The sequence below is a fragment of the Apis mellifera genome, linkage group LG10 (assembly GCF_003254395.2).
Source record: "Apis mellifera strain DH4 linkage group LG10, Amel_HAv3.1, whole genome shotgun sequence".
NCBI classification, from domain to species: Eukaryota; Metazoa; Arthropoda; class Insecta; order Hymenoptera; family Apidae; genus Apis; species Apis mellifera.
In genome coordinates, this window is record NC_037647.1 from 2,447,949 (window position 1) to 2,460,071 (window position 12,123).

Sequence of the window (12,123 nt, forward strand, 5' to 3'; positions counted from 1 at the left end):
TGTAGCAGCAATTATGTGTACAATAAGCAAACCGACGATATCAGAATGTCTCTTATCTGGAAGATCTTGGTTTCTAAAATCGGAATTGGATACGTGGTGAGTCATTTTTGAATTAATAGATAAGTGATTGCTTGTGATTTACGACCATTATCTTATTTGGCATGTTTTTTGCTCGTGGATAAGATTTTTATGCAGCTGTCTATTTTTTTCAACATAGATAAAGATAAAATCGTAATGTAATATATAAATATAACGATATTAAATTTTCTAGAGGACTTCTTCAAAATTGGAATGTATATCAGATTTCGAAGAAGTATTAACAATGTTATTCATAGATATATTTACTGTATATAAAAACTGCCAACAGAATCGATTCTTATAATTAAATTTCTAGTTGAAAAAATTCAAAATTTTGGATAAATTTTAAAAATTTATTTACAATTTCAACAATATAATTTATATTTGTTATATTTTATGCAAATTATTTTTTCAGCATTAATCAAGAGAAAAAAGTTTACAACAAGATTTAAAAAATTTAATATAGCAGTACTGGAATATGGTAATTAAGATGTCAATAAAATAAAAGAAATATAAAAATTAAACAAACACATTCATATTCAATGTAATAAACATTTCAATAATATATTCAATTTTTTAGTTCAATAATTGCACAAGTTGATGCATATGCAAACGTGAGTATACTCATGACCGGTCAACAACGTTTGTGCATGAAAATACGAGTACGCTCGCGACCGGTCAACAATGTGTTAACACATCGCGAACCAGACGTTTTATCGCTAGTTGTATTTAGAGACCAGGTATTTTTGTAGTGCTTCGTATATTTGAATTACCTTTTAGATAAATGTACAGGAAATTTATTTAACATTTTCGCAACTATGAATCCATATATGTATGTATATGGATTTCTAATGAAATATTTAATCATTGAACATAAAAAAAAGATGAAAAACTAATTGATATATAATTAATTTCATTATTTTATTATATATTATATATTTTTTATCAGTTATTAAACATTTGATAGGATTAATCTTTCTTATAAATCTTATATGGATAATTATTTTAAATTTGGAGAATAAATTTGTAGAAAGAGAAATCTTAGTATTAATCCTTTAGATTAACCAATCCAGATGTAATTTAATTTTGTATCTTTAATTCCTTATTTTATATTTCCAAAAATAATTCAATGAATATATGTGTATATAGAATATTTTAAAAAATATTCTATGTTCACATATATTCATCATTTTTTCATTTCATTATTTTATTATATATATATATATAATACATATAATATTATATAAATACATTGTATAATAAAATAATGAAATGAAAAAGTGATTGTTTTTAAAATATTCTATATATATTCATTGAATTATTTTTGGAAATACAAAATAAGGAATTAAAGATACAAAATTCAATTATATCTAAATTTAGATCTAAAGGATTAATATTAGAATTTCTCTTTCTACAAATTTATTCTCCAAATTTAAAATAATCATCCATATAAAATAAAGAAGGATTTAATACAATCTTATCAAACGTTTAATAATTGATAAAATAAATCAAATTCAATATTATAATACAAAGATGAATTTTCATTTGTTTTAGCGTATTGTATTGTAAAATACATCCCCAAAATCGGAATTTATTCCATTCTTTCAAAGATATTTTTCCATCGCTTCCAAATTTCCATTGAAACCAATATTTTCGAATCGACGTACAAATACTTTGTTACATCTGTACATCTCTCGTGCCTCCAACTGCAATTCGTACGTTTCAATTAAATCTCTCTGACAACACGATGCAAGAACTGTAACAGTCTCTGCAATCAATCGTCAAGCCCGAAAGAATTGCGTTTCTCGCGGTCGAGATGATTACGTGACGCGTGGTCTGCAGTGCTATTTGCATAAACGTAGGTTCGACGCGCATAGACGACGTTACATGCGTCCTTGATAGAAGTCCTTATTCGAGACGTAGTCTCATCGCGTATGAATAGCAGGTACGCAATTACGAGAGCGCACAGATGTCATCGGCAAACAAAGTTGACTGGTCGGCCACTGATTACCGGAGAAAAAGAAAGAGAGAAGAGTATTAACGATGCGAAAACAGCTTCTTTATGTCGCAAGTATGCTCTCTGTTGTGTAGTACCTTCATCTCTTTAACGTGTGGTGTGTCCTCCTAGTATTTTTGTATCGTCGGTGAAACGGGCCGTGTAAACGGAACGATCGAGAAAAATGGGGAAAATCGTTAGACCGAAAAACACCGTGAAAGCAAGAGATGGCGACAAAAGAAAAATCCTTGTTCCCCACCTCAATTGATTTGGTCGCGCTAATTAAGGCGCCCTAGTATACGTATAAATAACCACTCTTTGAATGGTCGAATGTGGAGGATCGAATGCACGCGTGTTTTACGAAGGTAAATAGAGAAATTATTAATAGAATTCCATCTTTTTCTATCTTTTATTTTGATAAAGTTTTTTTATAGAATATTTAATGTTGATATCGAGAAATTTTCTTTAGAATATTTCCATACGAATTTTCCTCATTCATATCTCCATATATATTATATAGAGTGTCCCAAAATTAACGCAAGATTTGAATTAAGCCGTCATTTTTGTATTAAATTCTTGGCAATCCTGAAAAAAGAACAGTTGAGAGTCATTTGCCCAATGTGTTATTCCATAAGTAATCCTATCCTATGTACTTTATGATTCATTTAAAAAATAAAAATATCTAAGACTAAAGACTCTCTTTTATATTTAATTCAAATCTTGCGAAAATATTCAAAATTTTTCAAAGGGAAACTTCTTTTCAACTATATATATTTAATTTTATACGTAGAAAATACGAATAATTGATCTTTGATGAACTATTATGTAGCGTAACACATATCAATGAACTCTTGAAAAAGGCAGTATTTAATTACTCAAAGGTGTTAATGCACTGTTCATAGAAATCTCTCAATACCCGCATAGAAACAATTATCGTTCCTTCTACCTTTCTCCATGTGGCGTGTCAGGCAGCGTAAAGACACTGGTTTGGTCGGCTCTCTACACATTGGTTCCCGTATTCGCAAAAGGCTCGTGAATCGTACGCCGGAGAGCAGACCGATGGTCGCGTCGACGCGTGAGAAATGACAGGCGGGAAAGCGTGCAAAGGTAAACTAGACGGCACCGAAGCGGGACAGCAATAATTAGTCATGTTGCTCCAGCCTCGCGACAGTGCCGGTTGCCAACCCAATAAGAAGTCGATCCTCCGCTCGTTTCCCGTGATATATCGTCCCCCAGGTGGGTGATGTCCCTTCCCTCTCCTTCTTTCGCTTCTTGTTTCAGAAATAAGGGGACAACGCGATGAATACGTTCCTCGTAACTACCTCGTTCCGCGCGTTAAACGCGGGCCACGTTTCGCGCGAAAATATATCGGTTTACTTGTCATAGAGTGTAAAACGGGCGAGTGTAAAACACTGTTTTAAGGTTATGGAGGAAAATTTAGGAGATGGCTTTTGATTGAATCCATCGATGAATCGAGGAAAATTCTTTAAAGTATGTGTATATATATATATACGTTTGCAAGTTCTTTGGTATTATATATATATTTGGTTTAATTGGGAACATTGGAATATCTTGCAAGGAAATGTAGTACGTTTTTTTAAAAAGAGAATTGTACAATTTTTAATATAAGCTTCATCATCAGCTTATTTAAATACGTTAAGAAATCTTCGAGTTATTATTCTTTAAAATAAGATTTTTAACGTAAGTAATTTAATTCTTTCTTGCAGGGAAATAATCAATTCAAGGCTTTTTATAAATTCCATCCCTTTTCACTTCATCCTATCGTTCTCACTTAAATGCAACGCTCCGTACATATAGATAGTATTTTATTTATAGCATACGTAGAGAACTATTCTGCACTCACTTCGCTCAATTTAATTTTACAGGAACTTTTTATTATTGAAAAAACACCGGTCCTTCGGATATTGAAATTAAAATGCGAAAAGGACATCCAGAGAAAGAAGATGGAAAAGATTTTAAACTCGATTATCTATACGTGAAAATATTCGAAGAAGAAATTTATTTATCCCTGCGTATTTCCACATGTGTCTCGTTTCATCTCGGTAGCAAACAGTTACATCCGCAACGGCGAGCCATTCCCATTCCCATTCGAGAAAACGACCTAACGCCACGCAGCCGATAATTAACGCCTGCACACGCCGGTTTGCCGGGCTACGGCTTGGGTCCCGTGCCTCGTAATCTGAAGCTGGTACGCGTTATCGCGACAGAGAAAAGGAGGAGGACGGTCGGGTATCTGATAGAGAGGCGATATTCGAGTTGCAACCGGCGGGAGGAGAGGAGAGGAGAGGAGAGGAGAGGTTGGCTCGCGCAGTTTATCGTTGCGAGCGTTTCCGTTCGAACGACACACGGAGGAATAAATATAATCGGGGTTGGTAGGCGAAGAAAAAATATACGGGCGCGAATATCGGCGTCGCCTGGTGCAAATTTAACGAGAGCGGCTCGGGAACTCTCGAAAACAGGCAGGAAGGAAGCTGCTGCCTCTGCCACGATAGTCGTAAAAAGGCCGGAGAGATAAACGACGAAGGCTTCTTTCCTCCTCCTCCTCCTCCTCCGCCTCCTCCTCCTCCCTCCACGTGTTTTCACTCTTTTTTCCTTTCTTTTTTTTTCGGTGGCGAGATTTGATCGAGCGAAGTCCAAGTCCGACGGTGTGTTCCGTTTTTAGCCTCGATTATCGACGGTAGGCGTCGAGATGGCTGTTGGAATACGTAATTGCTTCTCTTTTGGATTGTTTTATACAACGGGGCTGGCAAACCTGTCAGAGTGACACGGGTTTCCAGTCTTTTTTTTTTTTTTTCTGTTTTTTCGTTTGTTTTTGGAATTAATTCAAAATTGATTCCCCGTTGGAAATTTACTACCCTTTCGTGGTATTTTTAAATCCATTTTATTCTTTTTGTTTTATATCTTATATCACTGTCAAATTTGCCAAAATGATACATCTTTTCTTTATTAGATTCTTCGTTTTTTAAGCTATAATTTTGAATTTTGAATAAAAGTTTATTTTTGATCAATAATTGGTTTGATTGCAAATTGTTTTTGCAAAATCAAATTGTTATTGGATGTAATTTAAATAAGTATTTGATTCATTCACGGATATCTTTTGGTATTTTTTTTTAGTTTTGATATTTTGTAATGTTTTGAAACAGAGCCTCAAGTTTATTTTATTCTTTATTACAGACGGGAAGTCTGACAGGCTTTGCGTGATACATATAGTCAAAGAAAATTTCTTTTTCCTTTCTTTCTTCTCTTTCTTTTCATTCCTTTTTTCCCCTTCCTTTATTCTTCTATCTTTTTTTCTTTTCATATTCTTTTAACTCATCACTTTCAAACACTTTTTTTTTCTTTTTTACTGATCTTTATTTTTCCTTATAATGATTAATCTTACGTATATTTTAATCAAACCTTAGCAGACGTGTATTGTAATCAATTTAAAAGGGCCAATTACACAACACATTTAAATATCGCATTGATTCCAAGAGAGTAACAATCCTACTCATTTTCTTACCATCTCATTATAAAACACTGGCTATCTAAATGATGTAAGTATCGCATCTCGGAGGCCATAAGTGTCCTGTATATCTCCATAAAGAAATGAATTTGTATAAAACACTGCCTATTTAAATAATCTATATATATTCCCTCTCTCGCACAAAACCACAAGCCACTTTCTCCATTCCACACGTCTGAATGAATCCCTCTGTACTTCCCGACTGCGACACACCAATCCATCAACCTTTTTCTTTTTCTTTTTTTTTTTTCAAACCATAGAAAACTACAAGCCCAACTATCCAATACCACCACCAATATCCAACTTACTTCGTTTCGATCCTAACCTCTCTCTTCTAACCTCCATTCCTCATTTTTTCCCGCGTCTTTTTCCTCTCGATGGTCCACCGTGTTCCCGCGTTTTTTCCTCTCGCAATGGACCGATCGAATCGTGTGTGTCCTTCCTCATCGTTTCAAAACGGACTGAGAAAGAGAATAAAAAAGAGAGAGAGTTACCAGGAGCACGAGGCGAATATAGACAGAGATGAGAGAGAATTGAGGAGGAATCGCGTGTGTTCTTCCTCGTCGTTTCAAAACGGACTGAGAAAAGGAATAAAAAAGAAAGAGAGAGTGAGTTACCAGGAGCACGAGGCGAATATAGACAGAGATGAGAGAGAATTGAGGAGGAATCGTGTGTGTTCTTCCTCGTCGTTTCAAAACGGACTGAGAAAGAGAATAAAAAAGAGAAAGAGAATGAGTTACCAGGAGCACGAGGCGAATATAGACAGAGGTGAGAGAGAATCGAGGAGGAGAAAGGAAAGAATAAGGAAGGAAGAAAGGAAGGAAGGACTCCTCGGCAGTCATTATCGGCGACGACGTTTCGCGCGTCGTGTCCCGCTCGGGCCCCGGCAAAAAAAGCGCGTTCCACGCTTTAGTATCCGGTAAACCTACATCTGGAGGTGTCTGGCATTATGCGAACGGGTTCCCCGAGAATCCATGGCCTTTTTTGGTCCACCCTCTGCCCCGTGAAACCCCCCGTGAAAGGCGAAGGTGAACGGTCTGTCTGTGGTTGTTGAGACGGTGTGAAAAGGCCGCTTAATGAAAGAAAAGAAAATGTTTGGAAAGGGCGAAAAGCGACTCGCGCGCTCGACTGCCGAGTGTTTCTCTCTTTCTGTATGGGTGACGCGTTTTCAACCAACGGACAATGGTTACATTGGATTGTTCTGGAGGGAGAGAGAGAAGGAAAAATAAAACTGGTATGCGGAGGGAGGAAGAAAAATATGATGGGTAAAAAGAAGAAGGAGGAAAGGTTGCGGGAGATTGCGCGAGGGGGGAGGAGGAGGTTATTATCATCTGAATCGCGTTGGATCGTTTCCATTCACAGGCGACTTGCCGTCCTATCGACCGTAGAGTCGAGCTTATAAATTTATTCAAGCTGGATGACGCTTTAATTGACGACCATTCGACGAACACTTTTTATAATTCAGCCGTTTCGTTCAGAAGCGTCGTCTCTCGTCGGGTCGGGCATCGAACGTTGTTGTTGTACGCCCTTCGATACGCCGATTCCCTGATTTTATCGGTTTTCAACCTCGGCGCACGAACTTGTTTCACTCTATTGGATACGAAGAGATATTGGATATGGGAAAATAATATCTTTCTTTCTTTTTTTTCATCGTATTTGGATATTTTTACGCGTGTAAATATTAAATTGGGATTCTGTAAGATGATATCGTTAGGATCGAATGTGTGGAAATGGAGGAAAATTTCTTCAGGATAGTATGAATATAGGTTAGTATAGATTTTAATAATATTAAATGGTATAATTTTGTTTTATTAATTATGAAATTTTTTTTAGGATTAGAAGAAGAAAATTGGTAGAAAATAAAAATCGATTATATAACTTTAAAAGCACATTTTCCATAATGATTTAGGTATCTTTTAGTTAATTCATAAATTTGATAACATTGATTAGGAGGATTTTAAAACAAAAGTATTATGAAATTATGTTATTAATTAAAAACAAATTCAAAGATATCAAATAGATTACAGACACGCTATGGGAAGGAGATTGTTTCGCGCTTCTATGGGGATTATTTATTTGTTTACATTTTTATTTAGCCATTCCTGTAACCAGCTATCTGAAATCTGAACAATTTGAACTAAACATGTACATCGTTACGCTCGGTAACTTTCAAGCACACCCATTAATGGGAATGCCTGATTCAGATACGTCAGTTAGATATAAAATCCGATATCGCCATATTACCAAAGTAACCGATATTATCGCATTACCATGTTAATTCTAGAGAACATACGCGTTTCCATTTTGAAACGACACGACTATCACACCGAGACTTTCTTCCCAGCTTCTCTCTCTCGTCATCGTTTCTCATTTTTTATTCAATTTAGATATTTATAGGTTTAGAGATTTAATTTAACACGATACCTTTATCACATTTTCCAATATATACTAAATTTTACACGTACAACTTTCTATTACAATTCATCAAACAAATTTACAAATTACAAATCCAAGTATAAAATATTCTTTCTAATAAGAAAAACGATACTCCACGGTTCAAAACGAAGGTTCAAAGATAAAGAGGGGAATTTCATTCTCCAACATCTCTCGCTATACTTATTTATTGCGTTAATTACAACGGATTCTCTTATTGTACACTATCGCCACCACGTTATTGTAAGCAAACGAGTATATAGTAGACGAAAAGGGGGTGCGATATCGGAACAAAGAGAGACGGACGAACACAAACACCCTTGCGCGTGAAGCGCGGATCTCTACGTATCTCATCGTATCTGTGTTGTTGTTGTAGGCTACAACTTTGCCTCTTTTTTTTTTTCGCACATCGTCGAAGCATTGTGGTTAAATGAATTATTTTTTAACGAGGCGGCATTATATCCGCGTCGCCGTTGTTCCTCCCCCGTTGTTTTGCGGGAAAACTTGGCGAACGCGTGTCTCGCTCACGGGACTTTTTCTCTTCTTCTTGCCACCACGCCGAAGCGAGTGCTTTTCACGTCGCGTCAAGCTCGCCCTAGCCACCCCCAACATCTCTCCCTCCCCTGCCTTTTTCTCTTTCTGCCTGCGCTCCACCTCGCGGCTGCACAGAGGGAAGCGGGAAGAAGCGTACGCGACACCGTCTCTTTGACTCTTCTCTCCTCTCCTCTCCTCTCCTCTCCTCGCGACGACGTCTCTTTCCCTCCGATGCCCAGGTGAAACCGTAATCGACGAAGCCCTCTCTCTCTCTCTCTCGTGCGTGGCATTCTCTCTTTTCACCCTCCTTTCTTGCTCTCGTCCGCGTTTTCCTCTGTTTCCCTCGCGATATGGAAGCCCGCAGACGTTGGATTAACCTTTCCAACGGCGGAGATCCATCTCGCTTAATGAAATCGCGCGTTAAATGCCGAATAGAATGGGCAGGAATTAAGTATTTGCTTGGACGGTTGGGGAAAACGTATATATATTGGTGGGGTAGTTTATTTTCCGGTGCCAAAGGGGTTAAGTTTGGGTGCTATATGCGTGCAAGTTTTAATAAAAACGCGGGGGTTAGAATGTTTGGAGAGTTAAAGTTGTGCGTGGAGGAGGGGGTGGTATTATTTTGGATGGAATCTTGTAGACCGATGGGTAAGAATTATTAACCTTTTCATGATGCTTGAAGGTAATTGTTGAAGATTGATTGATTAAATTTTTCATTGATTTGGACTTTCAAAAAATTTGAATAATATCTTAACGATCACGATTACCTTTATGCGTTACAATTGTTGAATTATTTCCTGTTTGAATTGGACTTACTTTTATCCAGCTTAAGTGACACGTCAAAATTCGTGAAAGTTAACAGAGCACATGCGATATTGAGGAAGTTGGTCATATTCAACTGGTTGTTTTAATTCAAATCGTCTGATAAATGGCGTAGATTTGTCACAACGTTCAGAATTAATATAGAGTTGTACGATTCTTTCAATATCTCTTTCAAGATTTCTTCGATAGAAATACCTTTGGAACGATACATTTTAAACTTCCCTCCTCCCCGTTACATGCTTCATTAACACGGCGAGAAAAAAAAAGAAATCTACGCTTGCATCCCATTACATTATCCCAACATCTCATCAAAGCGAACGTGAGTTAATAAATATACTTTTCACTGTCTATCAAAACCAGCTCAATCACCCAATTACTCTTCGCAAACGTAACAAACACTCCGCGTACCCACTCGTGCTACTTAATACACAATTTCCATCCACGCGCTTCGTACCCACACATCCGCGCACCACCGGAAACCGAGGCAAAGCGCGCGCGGCTCGCTCCACACATACGCGATTTTCTCTCTCTCTCCCTCCCCTCCCTTTCGTCCGTATTACTCTCCCACGCGACTTTCCTACGCTCGAGGAGGCCCACTTTTCACCTAGTACGTATATCCCAGCTTGCACAATATCCCGCATAATTTCGCACGATCCGTGAGCGCGTGTCCCTCGACTCGTCCGTGTGGGCAGAAGCCAGGCCACGATTCGAGGAACACACCGTCGAAAGGCCAGCCACGTATCTGCATAACGGGTGTGCGCCGCAAAAGGGTCGAAAAAAATGGCAGTCCAGCGTGGTGCTGCTACTCGTAGTAGTCGTGGTCGTCGTCTTCGTCTTCGTCTTCTTCTTCGTGGTCTCTCTCGTGGAGTTAACACCAGTTGCGAGACGACCCACCCTCCCTCTTCTCCCCCGTGCAGCCTGGTTTGTCGGCCGTTTGCTCGGTTAGCCTGTTCCTTCGTCGGTTCCTCCTCTGGCCTCCTCTTCCTCCACGCCGCGTGTACTTCTTCTCTCTTTCCTCCTCCTCTACTCTTCTTACCTCTTGTTGGGTCGGTTGTTGGGTCCTTTGGAGAGAGAGTATGCGTTGTGTAGAGCATGTATAGTCGGGGCCCTTGGCCTGTGGAATCTGCATCGAAACGTGGGGAAGGAGAGAGAGAGAGAAAGAGAGAGGTCCCCTTCGAGAGGTCAGGAGAGCTCTCTCCGGTGGATCCGGGCGAGATCGAGGATCGTAACTCTTTCTCGTTCGGAGGGTGGAATCCGTGTGCTGCTCGGTCGCGCCGTCTCTCGTTCCACGAATGACCGATAGATAAATAAAGGAGATAGCGCGAGAGTATAGAGAAGGGGGGAAAGAATTGTTCCTTTGTTGTCTCCGTGGCTCCTGTGCACGGCCTCGTGCTCTCTGTGGGGTGAGGAGAGAGAGAGAGAGAGAGAGTATGGAGAGAAAGGGACGACACGAGGTTGGAAATCGAAGGAGAAAATATAAAGAGCCGATTCAATGGTTAACCGTGCGGAGTTGGTGAATGTTGTTGTTGTTGGCGTGAAGAAGGGTGGCTTCCGGAAATGATGGTCTTGCGTAGAAATAAATATTCGGGTGGTTTGTCGAGGATTTAATAATGGGGAGACCCAGAGGTAGATGCTTTGTTACGTGGAAGTTGTAATTATTTTTTTTTTTTTTAATTCTATTTCCATTATATCATTAGGTATTATTTATTTATTATAATTTTATTATTTATTCAAATTTCGAAATTTTGTTTTCTAATTTAACAATAGATTTTACATTGATACATGTATCGTTTTTTCAAATCATAATTATTTTTATATAATAATAACTTGTTTAAAGTTATGCTTGCTATTTTTGTACAACAATATTTCATTTAGAGTTGAAATTTTGACAACTATATCTTTCTATCTCAAAAATACAAGCTCTTCTCAATCGCAATAAATCTTTTATCCGCCTAAACGAATCCAACAACACAACGTATAATACCAAATCCAATAGAAACCAAAAGATTCAATCTACATTCAAAAAGTCGAACCATACAAACTCTTCCTGAAATCTGTTCCTGAAGACTAGACCTATCAAAAGAAAATATCTTTCTTATTACTCTCAAATCCTCCTCCTCGCTGATCCACGCGAACTGAGGAAGAGAGAGAGATGGACCCATTCTTCTATTGTTCGCAAAATTTGCTCGAACCCGCGGCGAAACGCGACAAACGGTGTTCCCTTTCGCGGCACTTTTTGGATATTCCAGCTTATATTTGCTTAGGCGGTGGCTCGATAACGCGCCGCGGGCCTTTTGAATTCCCCAAAGGTAACTCGAAACTGGTAAACGGTTACGGCGAGCTTTTTAAGGCTGACGCGCGCGATTCCGCGTGGATGGGGTATACCGCGTTCGATAAGGATCAAAGCCACTTTGTCGGATCCTCGTGCATGCGAGTGAAACTCCGCGGATATTTTTCCTAACCGGTGTCACGTTACCCTCGCGGTATCCTTGGAAAAAGGCGAGCGGGGCGATTATTCGTTCCTCTTATTTCTTCTTTCTACCTTTGTACTCTGCGCCGCTTCCGCGGAATATTGCCGGAAGCGGCCTTTGCTCTACATTTCCATCGATCTTTCGAGCATTTATTTCTCGTTATTCACGAACGATTAAATTTGCGAATAATATCATATGATATGATATTTTAGTTTGAATATTGTATTGGATTTAGATTCGAGTTGGCAATTATTGGAAGATTT

At 38.4% G+C, this 12,123-nt stretch overlaps 1 protein-coding gene across 5 annotated transcripts in view; it reads left to right on the forward strand.

The window, feature by feature from the left end:
- LOC100576247 (frizzled 2) overlaps positions 1–12,123 on the forward strand; it is a 122,783-nt gene that overhangs the window by 75,725 nt on the left and 34,935 nt on the right. Inside the window, exons 2-4 of one of the 5 annotated variants that reach the window (XR_003305537.1) lie at positions 6–96; positions 494–559; positions 659–920. The exons of 3 other annotated variants lie outside the window; for them this stretch is intronic. The gene's annotated coding sequence lies outside the window, so the exon portion shown is untranslated. Of the gene's footprint in view, positions 1–5; positions 97–493; positions 560–658; positions 921–12,123 lie in introns of those variants that run through there. One more of the 5 variants, XM_006559227.3, reaches the window with a different exon arrangement.